General features: G+C 40.6%; 1 non-coding gene across 1 annotated transcript; it reads right to left on the bottom strand.

The window, feature by feature from the left end:
• Positions 1-20138: 20138 nt before the first annotated feature.
• On the bottom strand, positions 20139-20246 carry LOC112761954 (small nucleolar RNA R71). Its single transcript, XR_003182320.1, has one exon. It is a non-coding gene; the product is annotated as a small nucleolar RNA R71 (small nucleolar RNA).
• Positions 20247-23445: the final 3199 nt, after the last annotated feature.

Below are 23445 nucleotides of genomic sequence, written 5' to 3'. Positions count from 1 at the left end.
CACCAAGCACTTTTCTTTAACGTCCTTAAGTTGGACGCTTAGTCGCTTAAGCTTCTCCTCCTCTAGGTGCATCCGTTTGCAGGAACACCTCTAGCTCTTTTGGGAGCTTGTAGGAATGGTACTTTGATAAACCCCAATTTTGTGGTTTATATTGTGTAGAATTTGGGGGTTTTTGTTAATATTTCTCACACTTATCCACAAGAAATGCATGGTTTTGTGTTCTCTTCCTAATATTGCTTCACGATGAAAAACATGCTTATTTTACCTTAGAATTGCTATATTTTGATCCTCTTTTATTGTCATTCGATGCCGTGATGTATTTGTTGAGTGATTTTAGGATTTATAGGACAAGAATGGCCTAGAAGAGAGAAAGAAAGCATGGACAAAAGGGAGGAACATGAAGACTTACATTTTGGAAACTTCAGCACCGACGCGCACGCGCACCTCGCGCGCACGCGTGGATGAGGATAGTTGGAAGCGGCGCGCAAAGATGGACGCATCCGCGTGGATCAGAGAATTTCCACCGACGCGCACGCGCACATGGCGCGCACCATGGATCACAAAAGCAATCGGTGTGCACGCACGCATGGCGTGCACGTGCAGAAAGCTGCACATGACCTCATTAAAGGAAATCATGCCTGGCGATTTCTAAGGCTCATCAGGCCTAAATTCAAGCTGTTTCTGCATGGAAAAGACCCAAGGATGCTAGGGGGAAAGGGGGGATCAATCATTTTATACTTAGACATAATTTTAGTTAGTTTTTTGGTTCTTTGTTCTTTTAGAGAGAGAAATCCTTGTTCCTCTCTAGATCTAGCTCTTATTTGATCTTCCCTTGTTGAATTCTGAATTGGATCTTGTCAATTACTAGTTTTAATTGTTTAATTTGAATTCTCTAGTATAATTTTGTTTAGATCTTGTGTTAGTTTTATGTTTTTTTGTTGTTTGTCATTTCATACCCATTTCATGAATCTTGTAGATCTTGATTTGTTATTGTTGCATTGATGATTTCCATGAGTAATTATGTTGTTTGAGTGATTGTATATTGATAATTGTTAGTGGGTACTTGTTAGTTCCAATTTAATTGCAATTTAATTAGATCTTTTATTAATGCTTACCATGTGTTTGATGAAATGTTTCCTTTGATTATGGAGTAGTTCTCTTTACTCTTGGCCTAGGCTAAGAGAATTGGGTAAGCTTGAGTCGTTGGGTCTAATAGATTTGATGATTTGGGAACCCTTAGTGGTCAATTTGATAGCCATTGACACTAGCCTACTATCAAGTTAATTGGTAGTTAGGTTGGACCTTATGGGTTGATGTTGACCAAACCATTTAACATACTTCAAGTATAGATGTAGACTTAATGAGTTTGGTTCCTCATAATTGCCAAGATATGGTTATTAGACAAGGATAGTGACCTCAATTTCCATGCCTAGCCAAGAGTTATTTTTATCATTCATATTTGAAAACCCAAAAGTCTTGATTGCTTTGTCTTAGTTATAGTTACTTGTTTAGTTTAGAATAGAATTATATTGGATGCTATTTTATGAGTTTGGAATTATTTACATTTTGCTCTAGTTGTTTCAATTAGTTTCTTGCATCTCAAGATTACGTGCTTGTTAAGATTCCTAGTTTAATTTCTTGCTCATGACTTGCAACCCCGGATTTCTAACCAATGTAGAAGCACATGTTTGCCCATTCCTTGTGAGACGACCCGAGGTTTGATTACTTCGGTTACTTTTATTGGGGTTGAACTTGTGACAACTAAATTCCCTTCTAAATTTGATACTCGAGGATTGTTGTTGGGAAGAGCTATACTTGCAACGAGATTTTATTGAGAAATTCTATACCAACATAGTCCACGGGGTCCATCAAATTTTTGGCGCCTTTGCCCGGGAATGGTTGCAACATATGCCTTGATATTGGTTATGTGAATATGTGAATATTGTAGATAATTTACTTTCTTTTAATACTTAGCTATAGTTTAGATTTCTTTTGTATGTGTGCTTTGACTCCCAAGTTTGATGACTCGGTCTCAACCAAATTCTAGCTTAGCCGAGTTTGATCTTGAGATTGAAAGAACCTTGTTACACACTCGGTAAGCTAGACGGCGGTTGGATTATATGGCTAGTACTTCGGCCTCTCCTGAGGAACATACCGAATTACTAGACGGCACCGAGAGTGACTAAGAGTCCGCTACTTCCTATTCTTCTGTTGGCGCTACTAATACATCTTTGCATCCTATAGGTGAGCCATACATGGCGGAGCCATGACGGATCACTTTGCATGAGCAAGGAGCTCCAGATATCATACTCCAACTTTTGCAAGCAAGGTATCCCAACCTTGATCCAAACTTTGAGTTGAAGAGTAGCTTGATAAATCTACTTCCTAAGTATCATGGGTTGCCGGGTCAAGACCCCATCCGACATTTAAGAGATTTTCAAGTTGCTTGTTCTACGGCTCGAAGGCATGGAGCCGATGAGTTGGCTATTATGGTTTTTGCCTTCCCTTTCTCTCTTGAAGGGCAAGCAAAGATGTGGTTTTATTCACAACCGGATGAGATTGTGACTAATTGGGATTTCTTGAGAAGAGAGTTTCTAGATAAATTCTTCCCACCGGAGAAGACCGACTACATCCGAAAGGAGATTTCAGGTATAATGCAAAAGGACCAAGAGAGTTTGTATGAGTATTGGACTCGGTTCAAGAGGCTATTGGAATCTTATCCACACCATGGATTGAACACTCACTTTCTCATTAGTTACTTCACCGGAGGTCTTTGTGCGGAAGATAGAAGATTGCTCACCGCTTCTAGTGGCAGTTCCCTTTCAAAGAACAAGACGGAAGGAGAAGCTTGGAAATTGATAAATGATGTTGCTGAAGCTACACAAAATGTAAGGGTGAGAAGTAATCCTCTCAAGGGTGTGGTAGAACCATCCCCTTCCGAAGCAAGCTTAACCAAGGCACTTGGGGACATGACTACTATCCTCACTCAAATACAAAAAGATCAAAAGGAATACTACTCCATCCAAGCCATCCAAGCCCCACCTCAAGTTTCTCAACTTGAAGGCCCTCTTAGAATTTGTGGTTTGTACTCTAGCACCACGCATTACACCGATCAATGCCATCAAATTCAAGAGGAGCATGCTCTTGTTGTGGCCAATGTGAATTACAACAACTGTCCGCCCTATCCTTCTCAAGGCCAAAACAACTACTCTCATGGTAGTAATCAAATCAAGGGTGGAGGGATAATGCACAAGGGAGCAATCAAAACCAAAGGTGGAATAATTCTTATTCTCATTACAACAACAACAACAACCACCAAGCCAACCAAAATCACCACAACCAAAACCAAAACAACTACACCAAATACCAAGCACCACACCATAGACAACAATCCAACCAATCCTCTTCATCTTCCACCAATTAAGTTGATGAGCTTAGAGCCACTATGGATAAATGGGACGAGGGCTATAAGGCTCAATTCGATGCCATGAATGCTCAATTGGCCAATATCACCGATATGATCTCAAAGATGGCCATGTCCTCCAACAACACCAACCAACCCTCAAGCTCTTCTAGCTTTCCTTCCCAACCCCAACCAAATCCCAAGGGCGGTCTCAATGCCATCACTCTACGGTTAGGGACTACATTGGAGGAGATACCTCCTAGGGTCATGGAAGACATTCATGAGGAAGAAGTGGTTGTTGAAGCTCCACATGAAGAGGAGAAGGTAGACAAAAAGCATGATGAAGAAGGTGTAAGCCTTAAGGAGCCCAAGAGGAAAGCTATAGTGGATGAGTCCATTCCTATCCCATTCCCTTCCTTGGTAAAGAAAGCAAAGAAAACTCTGGAATTTGATTTAAACATGCTTCAAGTGTTCAAGAAAGTTGAGGTAACCATACCACTTTTTGATGCTATCCAATAAATTCCAAAGTATGCAAAATTTCTGAAAGACTTGTGTACACACAAGGATAGGATAGGAGAGTTGGAGACATTATCCTTGGGTATTTCAATTTCTTCCTTGATGGAACCTATTCCAAAGAAATGTGGTGACCCTGAACCTTGTTTAGTGTCTTGCGGTATTGGTGGGCGCACTTTTCATGACTGTATGTGTGATCTAGGAGCTTGCGTAAGCATTATGCCACTTTCTATCTTTGTGCGGTTGAATTTAGCTCCATTAAAGAAGTCGGCGGCGAAGTTTGCATTGGCCGATTAGAGTGTGATCACTATGATGGGAATAGCAGAAGATGTACTTGTGGCAATCAAGGACTTGGTCTTTCCGGTTGACTTTTACATCTTTGAAATGCCTCTAACAGAAAATAGAAGCTCATCCTCCGTTCTACTAGGTAGACCCTTCCTCAAGACTTCTAAATTCAAGTTAGATGCCTTCACCGGCACATATTCCTTTGAGGTTAGAGACAAGACTATCAAGTTCAATTTGGAAGAAGCCATGAAGCATCCTCCTGAAGAGCATTCCATTCTCCGATGTAATGCAATTGATGAATTGGTAGCGGAAGTGCACAAAGAAGACCACAACAAGCTATGCTACCCTATTGTTGGAGAGACGGATGACCAAGAGGATGAACATGAAAAAGTTGTTGAAAGTGAACTCCATGAGCTTGATGAAAAGGAACCTCAGCTTGAGGCAAAGAGTGAACTGAAGCTTCTTCCATCCCATTTGAAGTATGCTTTCTTAGAGAACAATCAAAAGTTTCCGGTCATTATTGCTAGTGAGATTTCGAGTAAAGAAGAAGAAAAGCTCCTAGATGTTCAAAGAAAGTACAAGAAGGCACTCGGTTGGAGCCTAGCTGATATTGTGGGGATTGACCCTCGCAGGTGCATGCATCGTATATTTCTCCAAGAGGGAGCTAGGCTGGTTAGACAACCGCAAAGGAGGCTCAACCCGACCATCCTTGATGTGGTAAAGAAGGAGGTCACTAGACTACTTGATGCGGGTATCATATACCCAATTTCTGACAGTGAATGGGTGAGCTCGGTCCAGGTTGTTCCCAAGAAATCGAGCAACACTACAGTAAAAAAGGATGATGGTGAAGTGGTCACCAAGAGGGTACAAAATGCGTGGCGAGTGTGCATCGATTATAGGAGGTTGAACGTCGCTACAAGAAAGGACCACTACCCTTTGCCCTTTATCGATCAGATGTTGGACCGTTTGGTGGGTAAATCCCATTATTGCTTTCTTGATGGATTCACTGGTTACTTCCAGATTCACATTGCTCCTGAAGATTAGGAAAAGACCACATTTACTTGCCCTTTTGGCACCTTTGCCTACAAAAGGATGCCATTTGGACTATGTAATGCACCTGCTACTTTTCAGCAGTGTATGACCAGTGTCTTTTCCTTTCTAACGGAGAATTTTCTGGAGGTCTTTATGGATGACTTCAGTGTTTATGGAACTTCGTTTGATTGTTACTTAGAGAACTTGGCCAAGGTCATAGCTAGATGTGTTGACACTAACCTTGTCTTCAACATTGAAAAATGTCACTTTATGTTAAGACAAGGCATAGTGTTGGGACATGTAGTTTCTCATGAAAGGATTTCTATAGACCCGACCAAGGTCGATGTTATCACCACTTTACCTCACCCCTCATCCGTGAGGGAGGTTCGCTCATTTTTGGGACATGCAGGATTTTACAGGCGCTTTATCAAAGATTTCAGCAAAAGTGCTTTGCCATTGTCGCGCCTACTCCAAAAAGATGTGGATTTTGAGTTTGACAGTGCATGTGTGAAAGCGTTTAAAGAGCTAAGGAGAGTTCTTACCACAGCACCGGTTGTGCGAGGCCCCAACTGGACGTTGCCATTCGAGATAATGTGCGATGCGTCAAATCATGCTGTAGGTGCCGCGCTTGCACAACGCGATGGTAAACTCCCTTATGTCATTGCTTACTCTTCTAAAACACTGGATGCAGCACAATCCAACTATACCACTACAGAAAAGGAACTCCTAGCTATTTTTTATGCCTTAGATAAATTCAGATCTTATTTGCTAGGATCCAAGATAGTGGTATACACGGATCATGCAGCTTTAAAGTACTTATTGACAAAGAATGAGTCAAAGCCTAGACTCATACGTTGGATCTTGCTTTTGCAAGAATTCGACATTGAGATTAGGGACCGGAGTGGGTCTCAAAACTTGGTTGCGGATCATTTAAGCCGCCTTGAGAATTTAAAATTTGACCCATTTCTGATCAATGACTCATTCCCATTGGATAGTTTGCATGCTGTGTCGGATAGCTTTCCTTGGTTTGCCCCAATGGCGAACTACTTGGTTGCGAAAATCTTTCCTCCCAACTTTTCTAAAAACCAAAGGGACAAGTTGAGGAGTGATTCCAAATACTACATTTGGGATGACCCTCACTTGTGGAAGAGGGGCATGGATCAAGTAATTCGAAGATGTGTGTCGGAATCTGAAATTCAACCCATTCTTGAAGCTTGCCATTCTTCCGAATGTGGTGGCCACTTTGGCCCACAAAGGATAGCTAAAAAGGTGTTGGATTGTGGATTCTGGTGGCCAACCTTATTCAAGGATGCTAACCGGTTCTGTGTGTCTTGCCATCAGTGTCAGAAGTTGGGAAACACGTCCCAAAGGGATGAGATGCCTCAGCAACCTATGTTGTTCTGTGAGATATTTGATGTATGGGGCATTGACTTTATGGGACCGTTTCCCAACTCAACTGGGTATCTATATATTCTGTTCGCAGTTGACTACGTGTCAAAGTGGGTAGAAGCAATACCTACCCACCTTGATGACGCCAATACCGTTGTTTCTTTTATTAGAAATCACATTGTATGCCGTTATGGGTCGGCACGAGCAATCATGAGCGACCAAGGATCCAACTTTTGTAATAGAAAAGTAGAGGCACTGCTCAAGCGCTATGGGGTATTGTATAAGGTTGCCACTACTTATCATCCGTAAACCAATGGACAAGCGAAAGTGTCCAACCGGGAGATAAAGAGAATCTTGGAGAAAGTGGTCAATCCACAAAGGAAGGATTGGAGCTTCCGGCTAGGAGATGCACTGTGGGCGTATAGGACGGCCTACAAGACTCCGTTAGGGATGAGTCCCTTCCGGATTATCTATGGTAAGGCATGCCACCTTCCGGTGGAAATCGAGCACAAAGTCTATTGGGCGGTAAAGCAGTGCAACATGGATCCAACCAAGGCGGGAGTGGCCAGGAAATTACAGCTAGAGGAGCTCGAATGTTTGAGGAGCGAAGCGTATGAGAATGCCCGAATTTACAAGGAAAAGACTAAGGCATTTCATGATCATCACATCCGGAAGAACGATTTTCAAGAAGGTGATGAGGTTCTCCTCTACAACTCAAGACTTAGATTCATGCCTGGCAAGCTCCGTTCTAGATGGGAAGGACCCTTCAAGGTGAAGGAGATAAAGCCCTATGGAGTGGCGAAATTGTTTGATCCTAAAAGTGAAGCAACTTTCAAGGTGAATGGACATAGAGTGAAGAAGTACCATGGCTACAAGCTGCCAAAAGAGCTAGAGGTGTTCCTGCTAACGGATGCACCTAGAGGAGGAGAAGCTTAAGCGACTGAGCGTTCAACTTAAGGACGTTAAAGAAAAGTGCTTGGTGGGAGGCACCCCACCGTGGTAAGACCTTCTTTATGTATACCATCTTGTTTTAGTTTTAGATTCTTGTGAATTTTGTGACTTCTTGATGTTGTTGATTGCATAGGATTGCTAGTTTTGTTGATCTTGTTAGATAGATAGAATGTTCATATAGTTTTCATCACTTTGGTATGGATGAATTATTGAAGTTAGAGAAAATGCCTTGTCTTGAATGGTGCATGAGTTTATGAGTGTTTTCTTGAATCCTAGCTTGAACACCTGCCAAAGATGTGTTAGAATAGCTTTTCCCTATGTTGTTTAAAAAAAAAAAGAAGCAAGGAAAAAGGGCATCCGCGCGCGAGCGTACCGTGCGCACGCGCGCCGAACGTGTATTTCAAACTCTAGGGCCAAAAACCCGAGACTCATGCCCACTCCATGCAAGTTTCGTGCTAGGCACCCACACATCAGCACATGTGCCGCGCGCGCGCACCTTGCCATTTGACCATCGATGCGCAAGCGCACTGTGTGCACGCGCGCCGATGGTGCTACATAAACTCCCTGGTTCAAAAACCAAAGAGTTGTGCCACACTTGTGCCTAGTCTGTGCCCACATCAACGCGTCTGCGCACTGCGCGCGTCCGCGCTGATTGCTAATTCACTCAGGCACGCGTCTGCGCATTGTGTGCGTCCACGCGCCTGTGCTGCATGCCAACTCTGGTACAAATTACCCAAGATTTAGGCCAACTTTGTGCCAATCCTATGCTAGGGGCATAGCTGTACTCACACGTCAGCGCCATTGACGCGTACGCGCCCCTTGCCCAACCCTCACCGACGCGCCAGCGCACCGTGCGCGCGCGCCCTGTTTTGTCCCTCTCCTACCTCTCTTTCTTATTTCTTTCTTCTTCTTCCTACCCCATCACCTCTCTCTCTTCTTCTTCTTCCACAATCCACCATCACCGTCTCTGGTTACTTACCGGTGACCACCACCGCTTCCGGTGGCCCTACACTTTTTCTTTCCTTCTCATTCTCACAAGAAGAGAACTTCACTTTCTTCTTTTCTCCTCTCAAGGTTCTACTTCTTCCATATCTCATCTAGTACTTTCTTTGCATAATCTCTTCTTCTAGTAGATTTTTTTTGTTGACTTACTTATTTTCTCTTTTAGCTACGTTATTATACTACTTGATTTTTGTTTGCTTACTTCCCCCTTTTTTCTTGTCCTTCCATGGATGTTGAATTTGAGTTTTCAATTGCGTCAATAGATCTTCTTGATTGTTTTTCATTATCTTTGTCATGTAAGTGATGTTGTGTGATGATTGATGTTTCATTTTGAGCTTCTGATTGGTTGAGTATCTCATAATTGCTCATTGCTTGATAATTACACACCATGTGTTCGAGGAAATGCACGAATGCCATTTTGGTTTATTTTAATCATGTATCTTCAATTTGATGCTCCCTCCTCATTCACTTGCTCTCTTCTAAATGCATTGAGTCCACCTTGCTTATCACTTGCTAATTAGATACTCATTGAACATGACTTGCTCTTTGTTATGGATGCTTGAGATTATTCTTCTCATGCCATTTTGCATGCCTCACTCCCTCTTGCATCCCATGCTAAGTGTTGTGACCCATGTCTCTATGATTTCTTTGTTGCAATATTTCTTTTGGGCACTATCTTTCACTTGCATATTTTTGTTGAGATGATTCTTTGGGTTTCATGTTTTCTTTTTTTTCTTTCCCTTTCTTTTTCAGGATGGCCACCAAGAAAGGCAAGGAGAAAGCTTCAAGGAAACCGGCCGCGAAGAGGGCACCGCAAAGGTCAAACTCTAAGGCGCACTCTTCATTAGGAGCTAAACCGCTATCTAAGAAAGCGAAGGCACTGATAAACCACTATTTCATGGTTTATATTGTGTTTGATTGTGTGGTTTTATCATGATCTTTGCCCACTTATTTATTAAATAAGCATGCATTTATATTTCCTTCCTAAAGATGTTTTATGGTTGAAAACTTGCTTCCTAGAGACTTTTAATTATGTATTTTATTTCTCCCTTATTCCATTCGATGCCGTGATCTGTATGTTAAGTGTTTCAGGCTTTATAGGGGATGAATGAGTTGGAGATTGGAAGGGAAGCCTGCAAAAATGGAAGGAACACAAGAAAATGACCAGCGAGAAGCGACGCGGCCGCATGCATGACGCGACCGTGCGACATAGAAAAGCACGAGTGATGCGGCCGCATGGATGACGCGTCCGCGTGGCAAAGCAAAAATGTGACTGACGCGTCCGCATGAGCGATGCGATCGCGTGACGTGCGCGACCTGCATAATTTGCAGATTCGCTGGGGGCGTTTTTGGGCCCTATTTTGACCCATTTTTCGGCCCGGAACAGCAGACTAGAGCCAGAGAACATGCAGAAACCAAAGAACAACATTCATTCTACACAGTTTTAGTTTTAGATCTAGTTTTACTCCTTGATGACAAGTCATCTTAGCCTAGTTTCACTAGCCTTTTTCTTTTGTTTTCATTTAGTTTTATGCACTTTCTTGCATTATAAATTAACCATTTGAATTGGAATTGCATGGTTTCCTTAAATCAATCAACCACCTTTTAATTGATACAAAATCATGAGGTTCAAGCTAAATTTAGTTGATAATTAATTGATTTGTAAACCTTGTAAATTTTGTGATACTTTGATTGGTTGTTTTGATTACTTGTAGGTGAAGAAAGGAAACAAAAGGTGTGCCAACATTATGGAAGAAGGTTGCAAGAATGGGTTTGAGAAAATGGAATTCACGTTTGAGCTAACGTTTGCCTCAAACGTCAACTCAAACGTGAGTAGCAGTTGAAGAACACCCTGGGGAAAAGCCAACGTTTGCGCCAACGTTTGCCTCAAACGTTGAGGTCAAACGTTGGCTGAAGAATGAAGCTCCTGGAAAGCAACGTTTGAGTCAACGTTTGCCTCAAACGTGAGGTCAAACGTTGGCACCAAAAGAGAAGAGAATTGAAGCTCCTGGGAAGGCAACGTTTGCGCCAACGTTTGCCTCAAACGTGAGGTCAAATGTTGGCGCCAATGAGAAGAGAAATGGCATCCCTGGAGGCAGCAACGTTTGAGCCAACGTTTGACTCAAACGTGAGGTCAAACGTTGGCACCAAACAGCATGAAGGGGCATACTTCAAACAAGAATAACTTGAGTTGTAGATGTCCAATTGAGGTGATTCCAAGTGGGTTAGAAAGCTGACATTCAGAGCTTTCCAACCATATATAATAGTCTCTATTGGGCACAAAATTGGCAACGCGACAAGAGGACAAAGTAGCCCCAAGAAGCATACAAGAAGGGAGGTCCACGTTTGAGCTCACATTTGACCTCAAACGTTGAGCCAAACGTGGAAGACAGCACACGGCCTAGCTGCATAATGCCTCACTCAAGTAACGTTTGAGTCAATGCTTGCCTCAAACGTTGGCTCAAACGTGAATGGTTCATGGCCTGGTTCACTAATGGATTTCCTCCCAACACCAAGAGCAATCAACAGAGGCTACTAGCAACCCAATTCCATCAAGGCTAAAGGCCCAATTCAAGGCTTAATGATCATTTGAAGAAAGTGTATAAATAGCTTAGGATTTGAAGTTTTAGGGAGTTTTTTTTTTTCGTTTAGAGTTTTCTTTAAGAGCTTTTCCTTTTAGAATTTTCAATACTTGCAGTAGGGAGCTTCCCTTTTAGTTTTTCATAATAGCTTTCTTTTCAGTTTTGCTCAGAGCTCACTTTTATTTTTCTCAGCATTGTTGTTTAATTCAAGAGAATTTGGGAGGAGAATTGATCTCTCTTCTTCCTTGTTCTTACCCAACACTTTTTACTTTTCTTGTCTTGGATTTTGGGTGGAGAATTGAAGAAATTCTGTTTCAATCTCACCTTGGGATCTTGTTTAATTTTCTGCTAAATTGAATTTCAGTTTCGGTTCATTGCTTTTCATCTACTTTCTTTGCAACTTACAATTTCCTTTGTGATGCGCATAAACTTGTTATGCTACGATTTAGGAAATTGCACGATCGGCAAAATTCCTTCCGGCAAGTGCACCGGTTATCGTCAAGTAAAAACTCACAATAGAGTGAGGTCGAATCCCACAAGGATTGGTTGAGTGAGCAATTCGGATTAGAAGTGTGTTCTAGTTGAGCGGAATCAAGATTTAGATGAGAATTGCGGAATGTAAAATTGGCGGGAAACGTAAATGACAAGAAATTTAAATGGCGGAATCTTAAATTGCATGAATTAAAGAGCAGAAGCTAAATTGCTGAAATTAAAAGGGAATGGGGGGATTGCATGAATTGAGTTGCAGAATGTAAAGAGAAAGTGGAAATCAGAAATGGGGAATTCATTGGGTTATAGGAGATATTGAGATCTCCGAATCAAAACATGTTTATCTCTTCCTCAACCAATGCGTTCATTAAATTTTGCTTGGCAATCTTATATGATTGGATCCCAATCCCTTCGCTCACCAATTCTCTCTAAAAACAAACAAATTCCCAATCCCTTGGTTTAAATGTTCATAAGAAGAGATGATGCTCGATCACTGATTTTACCACACAGTTTCATGAACCACAATTTGGTAGGATTACATGTCACAATATCCATCCAAACCCCAATCCAATTCACTGTGAGAAAGCTTCTCTAGCATGAATCCTCCATTCCTTTCCCAAGGTTCCGAAGGATTCCAATTATGAGTAGTTTCTTTCCCAAGACAACTACCCAATGGAATTAGATCGAGAAGCTTTCTAATCAAAATTCAAGAGAAAAGATTGAAGAAGAAGATAAACTATTATTGATTCATTGAATTACAATAGAGCTCCCTAACCCAATGAAAGGGGGTTTAGTGAGTCATAGCTCTGAATTCAATTACAAAGATATGAAAACTAGCCAAAAATGAATAGGTAAAAGCAAAGTCCTTCCTAACTTAAATTCTATCCTATTTATACACTTTCTATATTGAGCTTCTGTTGTGTTTCTTGGGCTTTGAGGCCTCTCCCTGCTTTCCTTTTGCCTTGGGTTTATGATCCATAATCTTGATGAGGCTGTTGATCCAAATTCTGTAACATTCATTGAGCCAACTTAGTGATAATCAAATAATGACACATGACTCAATAAATTGAAATTTCAGACTCATCAATCCTTCAGGCCCAATCCCATAAACCATGATATTCAATTGGGTTTCATACCAGAGTAAGTTTAAGTTAATGTTTGTGCTCAAATACTAACTTAAACCGCAATATTTTTGGCCCAGAAACCTTTTCCAAGAGTGGGTTTAAGCATCACTGGAAGTGTCTGGCGTTTAAGCTTCAGTTTAAGGTTAAACTGAAGCTTAAACGTGGAAATGGAAGAAGGCAGCCCTGGAGGGTGACTTAGTCGAACACGTTTAAGCTTCAGTTTAAGGTTAAACTGAAGCTTAAACGTGGAGATAGGAAAGGCAGCCCTGGAGGTCGAACACGTTTAAGCTCCAGTTTAAGGTTAAACTGGAGCTTAAACGTGGAAATAGAGAAAGCCATCTGGGAGGTCGAACACGTTTAAGCTCCAGTTTAAGGTTAAACTGGAGCTTAAACGTGGAAGCTGAGAAAGGTAGCCCTGGAGGTGTCGAACACGTTTAAGCTCCAGTTTAAGGTTAAACTGGAGCTTAAACGTGGAAATGGAGAAAGCAACCCTGGAGGAGAAAACTTGGTCGAACACGTTTAAGCTCCAGTTTAAGGTTAAACTGGAGCTTAAACGTGGAAATGGCTCCCTGGTGCATTCCCATTTCTGGCGTTTAACCTCCAGTTTAAGGTTAAACTGGAGGTTAAACGTGGAAATGCTTCCTGAGTGGCATTCTCATTCTGGCGTTTAACCTCCAGTTTAAGGTTAAACTGGAGGTTAAACGTGGAAATGCTTCTTTGGTGAGACTTTCATTCTGGCGTTTAACCTCCAGTTTAAGGTTAAACTGGAGGTTAAACTTCAGTTTCAGCATTTCTTAGGCTTCATGATTCTGGCGTTTAAGCTCCAGTTTAGGCTTAAACTGGAACTTAAACTCCACATGTGATATTCAAGCTTCCTTTATTGATTTTGTTGCTTCCTTGCCTAGCCTCTTCTTCCCTGAAATCATCCAAACAATTGCATCAAAGTCTTGCAAAATTTCATGAGAAATCTTCCATTCATAGCATTCAAGTAATATAACTAAAACTCATGGAATTTGCATCAAAATCATACTATTTGGATGGTTCATTGCTTTGTTATTCTTTTAACCATTCTTGGTTACTTTAAGCTCAAGAAAATGCATAAAACAACTAAAACTAACAAAAAAATGCTAGTGAAACTAGCCTAAGATGCCTTGGCATCACTTTGCAATTGTTCTTGTTGGATCTAGGAAGGCATTGAGATCTAGACTTAGTTTTCTAGTCTCTTGGGTCTTGAGATCCGAATTTCCCATTTCCCATTCCCTGTTTTGCTCATTTACAATTCTGTTTCTAGATCTGATTCAATCCAAGTGTTCTTCTATTCCTCTGCTTGTTGCAATTTTACATTTCCTTGTTTAATTTCTGCAAATCCAACTCCCCATTCCCTTTACAATTCAAGTCATTTACATTTCTTGCACTTTAAGATTTTGCAATTTACATTTCTTGCGTTCTAAGTTTCTGCCATTTAATTTCTTGTTCTTTAAGATTCAGCACTTTAGTTCCTGTTCTCTTTAATTTCATGCCAATTACCCATTCCCTTTACTTTCTATGCAATTTAAATTCTGCAAATCACAAATCTCTCAACCAAATCTTGATTCGCTTGACTAAATCAACCACTAAACTAAAATTGCTCAATCCTTCAATCCCTGTGGGATCGACCTCACTCACGTGAGTTATTATTACTTGATGCGACCCGGTGCACTTGCCGGTGAGTTTTGTGTTGGATCGTTTTCCGCACATCAAGTTTTTGGCGCCGTTGCTGGGGATTGAATAGATTGACAATGATTAAGTGAGGTGGTAGTTTAGATCAAGCACTTTTTCTTTAATTTTGACTAACCCACTAACTGTTCGAGACTTTGTCTCTACTAACTCTAACTGCACTCAAGTTACAGAGTGCTCTGTTTTAGTTTCTGGTTCTATTTGTGTTTTTAATTTTGTGATAGGAGGAAAGAGCGATGAATCCACACCTTTTAATCCTGAAACATTTTGGAGGTTGAGGAAAGAGGCAAGAAATAGAGGGGAGAAATGCTGGGATTCAGAAAATCCCCACTGAGAGTTTCTCACCAGGGTATAAAGTGATATTAAACACCCAACCAATGAAAGTGCCTCCACAATTATCTGAGTACTATACTGTGAACCAGATCCTTCCACATGAACACATAGGGATCATCAAAGAGAAGACTGGAAAGAAGTTCACAGTAAGAAGAGAAAAGCTGAGGCACTATGATTTTCAGCCTCCATGATCAAAGAATGAAGGATGTCAAGCTAGTGACAATAAAGAAGCGCTTTGTTGGGAGGCAACCCAACCTGAGGTAGTTTTCTTTTCATAGCTATTTTAATAAAAAGGTTAATTAGTTTTATCTATATTGCAAGAAGCTAAGTTTGGTGTTGCACACCAAAATAATATAAGGGACAATGAAAGATTCTAAGTTTGGTGTTTCACCAAAATCCCATCATAAAACACATTCTCACCTTCTGCATAATGCTAGCTTCAAGCATTTAGATGAACTAGTTAACTATTCTACTATTTCCTAGTTTCCAATTTTATTGCTTTTGAAAGAGAAAAAGAGTTTCACATATGGTTAACTTAACGCATCAGAAACTTTGGCAAGGGACTAAGTTTGGTGTTCACACACCAAAGTAAGTTCAAAGGCCCATAAATAAATCATGCATGCTAACCATTTTTCAAGTGCTTGGGGAACAAGCAACTTTCAATATCATTGCAGAGGTCCATACAAGATTTTGGAAGGATTAAGCATCATCAACCAAAGAGATGAAAGAGGAATGTGTGGATCAGTGATGATGATGATGAGGAGTAAAGCAAGCAAACTCCAAAAGGTTGTATTGTTAAGTGATTATCTTACATCAAACATTGCTATGATTGAGAGTGGTTTTGTTTCCCTGATTATCTGTCTGCATAGCATAGTTTTTCTGTAATTCAATAAGCAAGATGCTTGATTATTCACAACATTTTTCTCTTCAAAACTTGTTTGCACTCAATGTTCAAAAATTGCATCACATGAAAGTTCTTTGAAAAGAAGGATTGAGGAATTAAACAATTTTGAGGCAAGCAAAAGATTAGGAGAAGTGATGGTTCTAGTTGTATGAATATGTATTGAGGTTGCATGCTTGTGAAAACTTGCATGAGAGCTCATAGGCAGGACATGAAGTTCAAAGAAGTATTGTGGAGATTCTCAAAAATCTATTGATCCAAGAAGCAGCAAAATAAAACAAAAGAAAGAAAAGAAAATACAAAGAAAAAAAAGAACATGGCCCAAGGCTCTGAGCATCAATTACTAGGCAGAAAAGAAAGAAGAAACAATGACTCAAAGAGTTGTTAGCCTAGTAAAATGCTTGTGGTTGAGTTGTGTCAAAGAAAGAGGCTTGAGCAAGTAAATCCCTAGGGGTGCTTCAACACCTAATACCTTAAAACCAACTGGTTTAGGAGTATTGATTGAAAGCTTATCTAAAGAGCCGCTTTGAGACATGACACTTAGAGTCAAGGCCAAAGCAAAGAAACTATAAGCTGCTTCAAGGTGACTACATATAAAGAGATCTCCATGATATCATTTGGATGAAAATCCTAAGACCTAAGACTCCCAATATGTGAGGACTAGTAAGCACTGAAGCCCTTGTATGAGCATATAATTTAGAGTTCACCCCACTGTTACTTAATCACTTCACTCACAGGACTTTACAAGTTGCTCTTCAATCCGTCTTAATTGAAAGAACCTTGAGCATAATTCATTTCTTGCTTGGGGACAAGCAAGCTTTAAGTTTGGTGTTGTGATGACAAGTCATCTTAGCCTAGTTTCACTAGCCTTTTTCTTTTGTTTTCATTTAGTTTTATGCACTTTCTTGCATTATAAATTAACCATTTGAATTGGAATTGCATGGTTTCCTTAAATCAATCAACCACCTTTTAATTGATACAAAATCATGAGGTTCAAGCTAACTTTAGTTGATAATTAATTGATTTGTAAACCTTGTGAATTTTGTGATACTTTGATTGGTTGTTTTGATTACTTGTAGGTGAAGAAAGGAAACAAAAGGTGTGCCAACATTATGGAAGAAGGTTGCAAGAATGAGTTTGAGAAAATGGAATTCACGTTTGAGCTAACGTTTGCCTCAAACGTCAACTCAAACGTGAGTAGCAGTTGAAGAACACCCTGGGGAAAAGCCAACGTTTGCACCAACGTTTGCCTCAAATGATGAGGTCAAACGTTGGCTGAAGAATGAAGCTCCTGGAAAGCAACGTTTGAGCCAACGTTTGCCTCAAACGTGAGGTCAAACGTTGGCGCCAAAAGAGAAGAGAATTGAAGCTCCTGGGAAGGCAACGTTTGTGCCAACGTTTGCCTCAAACGTGAGGTCAAACGTTGGCGCCAAAGAGAAGAGAAATGGCATCCCTAGAGGCAGCAACATTTGAGCCAACGTTTGACTCAAACGTGAGGTCAAACGTTGGCACCAAACAGCATGAAGGGGCATACTTCAAACAAGAATAACTTGAGTTGTAGATGTCCAATTGAGGTGATTCCAAGTGGGTTAGAAAGCTGACATTCAGAGCTTTCCAACCATATATAATAGTTTCTATTGGGCACAAAATTGGCAACGCGACAAGAGGACAAAGTAGCCCCAAGAAGCATACAAGAAGGGAGGTCCACGTTTGAGCTCACGTTTGACCTCAAACGTTGAGCCAAACGTGGAAGACAGCACATGGCCTAGCTGCATAATGCCTCACTCAAGTAACGTTTGAGTCAACGTTTGCCTCAAACGTTGGCTCAAACGTGAATGGTTCATGGCCTGGTTCACTAATGGATTTCCTCCCAACACCAAGAGCAATCAACAGAGGCTACTAGCAACCCAATTCCATCAAGGCTAAAGGCCCAATTCAAGGCTTAATGATCATTTGAAGAAAGTGTATAAATAGCTTAGGATTTGAAGTTTTAGGGAGTTTTTTTTTCTGTTTAGAGTTTTCTTTAAGAGCTTTTCCTTTTAGAATTTTCAATACTTGTAGTAGGGAGCTTCCCTTTTAGTTTTTCATAATAGCTTTCTTTTCAGTTTTGCTCAGAGCTCACTTTTATTTTTCTCAGCATTGTTGTTTAATTCAAGAGAATTTGGGAGGAGAATTGATCTCTCTTCTTCCTTGTTCTTGCCCAACACTTTTTACTTTTCTTGTCTTGGATTTTGGGTGGAGAATTGAAGAAATTCTGTTTCAATCTCACCTTGGGATCTTGTTTAATTTTCTGCTAAATTGAATTTCAGTTTCGGTTCATTGCTTTTCATCTACTTTCTTTGCAACTTACAATTTCCTTTGCAATTGTTCTTGTTGGATCCAGGAAGGCATTGAGATCTAGACTTGGTTTTCTAGTCTCTTGGGTCCTGAGATCCGAATTTCCCATTTCCCATTCCCTGTTTTGCTTATTTACAATTCTGTTTCTAGATCTGATTCAATCCAAGTGTTCTTCTATTCCTCTGCTTGTTGCAATTTTACATTTCCTTGTTTAATTTCTGCAAATCCAACTCCCCATTCCCTTTACAATTCAAGTCATTTACATTTCTTGTACTTTAAGATTTTGCAATTTACATTTCTTGCGTTCTAAGTTTCTGCCATTTAATTTCTTGTTCTTTAAGATTCAGCACTTTAATTCCTGTTCTCTTTAATTTCATGCCAATTACCCATTCCCTTTACTTTCTATGCAATTTAAATTCTGCAAATCACAAATCTCTTAACCAAATCTTGATTCGCTTGACTAAATCAACCACTAAACTAAAATTGCTCAATCCTTCAATCCCTGTGGGATCGACCTCACTCACGTGAGTTATTATTACTTGATGCGACCCGGTGCACTTGCCGGTGAGTTTTGTGTTGGATCATTTTCCGCACATCACTCCTCCTCTAGGTTTTCTCTCTACACATTCATAGTTTGGGATATTGAGAAGAGTTATTACCTCATCAAGACTTCGTCATTCTAGTTCGTTTTCTTTACTTGGTCTTACTCTTCCATGTTCTTTGCTTTGTTTAATTTTACCATTGGAATATTCTTAGGGTTATTTAATATAAGGATCACTTTTATTTTTAATTGACTAATTTAATTTTATTTACAATGTCTTTCCTTAATTCCTTTTTATATGCTATGAATTTTACCTTTAAAATGAGTGAGTAGTTCCCTAACTTGATGGGGAATTGATTGAAAGGAACCTTTGAGTTGGAAGGCTTGAAAGAAAAATTGTAATTGGGTTTATGGTTGGATTGCCTTCTAATCACTAACACCAATCCCTTTTAATTAAGTGGATTGCAACTTGTGAACGGACGTAGCATTCCAACTTGTTTGACTTTCCTTCACCTAGTGAAGGATAACTAAATAGGATAACCTTTAATTGTCAATTAATCCTGAGAGCATTCCAACAATAATAGGGATTCCAACTAATCAATTCCCAGTCAAGGCTTTTATTTACATTATTCAAATTCACCAATTTAGTTTCCTGTTTTCCCAATTCAAACCTTTTTGAAAACCTCTGATTAATAAAATAGCACACCTTTCTGCAACTCGTTGGGAGATGACCTGGGATTCATACTCCTAGTATTTTAAATTCAATTTTCTGTGACACCTTTCTAAATTGATAGGCGGATTTCCGGCGAATTAAGAACTATACTTGCAACGTATATATTTTAATAATTTTTAATTTGCTAATTTCTGCCCGTATCAATTTTTGGCGCCGTTGCCGGGGAGTTGCAATAGAGTGCTAAAGTTATTAATTAGAATTTATTTATTTGCATTTTATTTTATTTTGCTACTATGAGCTGCATGTTTCTTTCGTCAAATGACGCGTTCACTTCCTGATCTGCGCTTGCTAATATTCGATCCTGAAATTGAAAGGACTATTTCACGAATAAGGCGAGCTCGGCATCTGTTAGCCCGCTCCGAGGGCAGATCTGAAAGTGAACTTGAGGAAGAAACCAGCTCCCGTTCTACTGATTCGGTTGATTCACGTGCAGACGACATGGCAGCTAGGAGAGTTACCATCCAGGAGGAAGGTGCCCCTGATTTTACAATGCAACCATTTCAAGCGCATCACCCAGCGGTGGCTACAGATTTCGAAATAAAGACCGCACTGCTCAATTTGATGCCCAAGTTTCATGGCTTACCTGCTCAAGAGCCTATCAAGCACCTGAGAGATTTCCAAGCAGCCTGTTCTACTGTCAGGCGAGATGGTACAGATGAAACTTCAATTCTGCTGAAAGCTTTCCCATTTTCTCTTGAGGGAAAAGCAAGAGAGTGGTACTACACTCAACCTCTGGCAAATGTATCCAACTGGGATACGCTCAGAAAAGAGTTTTTGGAGATGTTCTTTCCATCTGATCTTACTGATAAACTAAGGAAAGATATTTCCACTATTGTTCAAAATGACAACGAGACTATCTTTGAATATTAGGAGCGCTTCAATAATCTTTTGGAAGCATGCCCGCACCACATGATTGACAAGATAGTGTTACTCAGTTATGTCACACAGGGCATGAGACCCCAAGATAAAACCACATTGGAAAGTGCTAGAAATGGGTCTATGAAGAAGTACAAGACCACTGATGAGGCATGGCAATTAATCAGCGACTTAGCTGAATCCACCAGGAACCACAGACAGAAGCAAGGCCATTCAAAAGCCGTTGCAGAAGTATCCTCTAGCAGAGAGACTGCTGCTCTAACTCAGAGTATCTGTGAGATGACCAACTTGCTGAAGCAGATGCAATTGAATCAACAACAAGTTCAGCAAGCTCAACCTTCTCCAGCACAGCAAAGCCAATAGTTAGTCCCACAGAGAGTTTGCGGAATTTGTGCTGATTATAGCCATTATACTGATGAATGCCCGCAACTCCAACAGGAAGACAACATGGTGGCATCCACTCATAACTTCTATGATCGCCCCAACCAAGGGTACAATCAAGGTGGAAATCATAACCATGGATGGCAGGACAATTCTAACCAGAATTGGAGGGACAACAATAACAGAGGAGGCAGAGATAATCAGGGAAATCAGAGGTGGAATAATAATAACAACAGGCAGCAGAACCAACCTTATAGAGCACCTCACCTGAGGCAATCCCAAGGACCACAGAATACCCAACAGCAGACCTCTCAACTTACTCATTCTTCTCTATCTCCTAATGAAGAGTTACTACAATCTTTTGAGCGGAGACAACAGACCATGGAAAATAACATTATGAATAACATTAATGCCAGTCTGAATGGTCTGACCTCTACTTTGCAAGCTCTTGTTTCACAGATCAGATCAATGCAAAATTCCAGTAACCAACCTTCAAGCTCCACTAGAATCCCCTCTCAACCATTACCCAATCCAAAGGGAGGCATTAATGCCATCACCCTGAGGTCCGGTACCACACTACAGGAGAGGAATCAGGAGGAGCCAAGCTCACCAGAACACGCCTCAGCTGAAGAGGTAGTAGAAATAGAAGATGTTGAAGAGGAAGAGGACATACAGGACATAGCTGAAAAAGAAGAAGTCCAACCACAGGAGGAAGCACCAAGAGGCACAGACATTGTAGAAAACAATACTCCTATTCCATTTTCACAACTTGCAAGGAAGCCCAGGAAGCAGCTGGAACCCGATCCCAAAATGGTAGAAATATTCAAAAAGGTTGAGGTAACCGTTCCTCTTTTTGATGTTATTCAACAAGTACCTAAATATGCAAGGTTTCTAAAAGATTTATGTATACATAAAGACAAAATTAATGAATTAGAAACTATTCCTTTAGGTAGTTCCATATCTGCTTTAATGGGAGGATTACCTGAGAAGTGTAGTGACCCAGGCCCTTGTATAGTTAGTTGTACTATTGGTGGAGTAGTATTTTATGATTGCATGTGTGATTTAGGAGCCTGTGTTAGTATAATGCCTTTGTCTATATATGATATTTTGAGGCTCCCTCCCTTAAAAAGGTCGGCAGCTCATTTTGTGTTAGCAGATAAAAGCATTATTACAGTGGCTGGAGTTGCTGAAGATGTTTTGGTGAACATTAAAGGGCTTACGTTTCCCACTGATTTTTATATCTTGGAGATGCCCCATAATGACTCAGATAAGCCATCATCAATCCTACTTGGAAGACCATTCCTAAAGACATCAAAATTCAAATTGGATGCTTTTTCAGGAACATACTCCTTTGAAATAGATGGCCGCATAGTAATCTTCAATCTGAATGGAGTCATAAACAACCCTCCAGAGGATCATTCTATCTTCCAGTGTGATGTCATAGATGAAACTGTGGCTGAAGTTCACAAGGAAGAGTTCGAAGAGAGGCACACTGGACAAGGTCCAAATGTGGGGACCCTCTTAACTAACAATGAGGGCACTTCGCCATTTTCGCAAGCTCCAGATAATCCAGAGCCTGCCCATGATCAGAAGTTAGAGTTGAAACCCTCCCTCCACATCTCAAATATGCTTATCTTGAAGATGAGCAGAAGTTTCCGGTTATCATTGCAAGGGAACTTACTTCTCAACAAGAAGAGCAGTTACTTGATGTACTGAGGAAGCACAAGAAGGCGATTGGGGGGAGTTTGGCAGACATAGTAGGCATCAACCCTCAAGTATGTGAGCACAGAATATTTTTAGAAGAGGGAGCAAGACCTGTCCGTCAACCCCAAAGAAGATTGAACCCTACTATCTTGGAAGTTGTCAAAAAGGAAGTGACCAGACTATTGGAAGCAGGTATCATCTATCCCATTTCAGACAGCGAATGGGTTAGCCCAGTACAAGTGGTGCCCAAGAAGTCTGGAGTCACTACAGTGAAGAATGAGCATGGAGAGCTCATAGCAACTAGAGTTCAGAATGCTTGGAGAGTCTGCATTGATTACAGGCGTCTCAACCAAGCTACCCATAAGGATCACTACCCACTTCCATTCATTGATCAAATGCTGGATCGCCTGTCAGGTAAATCACATTATTGCTTTTTAGATGGTTACACAGGTTATTTCCGGATTCATATAGCTCCTGAGGATCAGGAAAAGACCACTTTTACATGTCCTTTTGGGACTTATGCTTACAAGAGAATGCCCTTTGGCTTGTGCAATGCACCAGCTACTTTCCAAAGGTGCATGATGAGTCTTTTCTCTGATCTTATTGAGGACTGTATAGAGGTTTTTATGGATGATTTTAGCGTTTATGGTGATTCTTTTAGCCTTTGCTTAGATGGATTATCTAGAGTATTAGATAGATGTGTTAATACACACCTTGTATTGAATTGTGAAAAATGTCATTTTATGGTGAAACAAGGGATTGTATTAGGACATGTAGTATCTAATAATGGCATTTCTGTAGACCCAGCAAAGGTGAATGTTATTTCTAGTTTACCTTACCCCTCTTCTGTGAGGGAAGTCCGTTCGTTCCTTGGCCATGCAGGTTTTTACAGGAGATTTATTAAGGACTTTAGTAAGGTAGCACTTCCCTTATCCAGATTACTACAGAAGGATATTGAGTTCGAGTTCAGTGAAGATTGCAAATAAGCGTTTGATAAGCTGAAAGCCGCCCTGACTCGAGCCCCAATTGTGAGAGGACCAGACTGGAGCCATCCGTTTTAAATCATGTGAGACGCTTCCAACCATGCAGTAGGAGCAGCGCTGGCTCAGCGTGAAGGTAAGGACCCTTTTCTTATTGCTTATGCGTATAAGAC

This window comes from Arachis hypogaea, chromosome 16 (assembly GCF_003086295.3).
Source record: "Arachis hypogaea cultivar Tifrunner chromosome 16, arahy.Tifrunner.gnm2.J5K5, whole genome shotgun sequence".
Lineage (NCBI taxonomy): Eukaryota > Viridiplantae > Streptophyta > Magnoliopsida > Fabales > Fabaceae > Arachis > Arachis hypogaea.
Note: the sequence above shows the minus strand (reverse complement) of the source record. Positions and strands in the feature narration are given on the sequence as shown.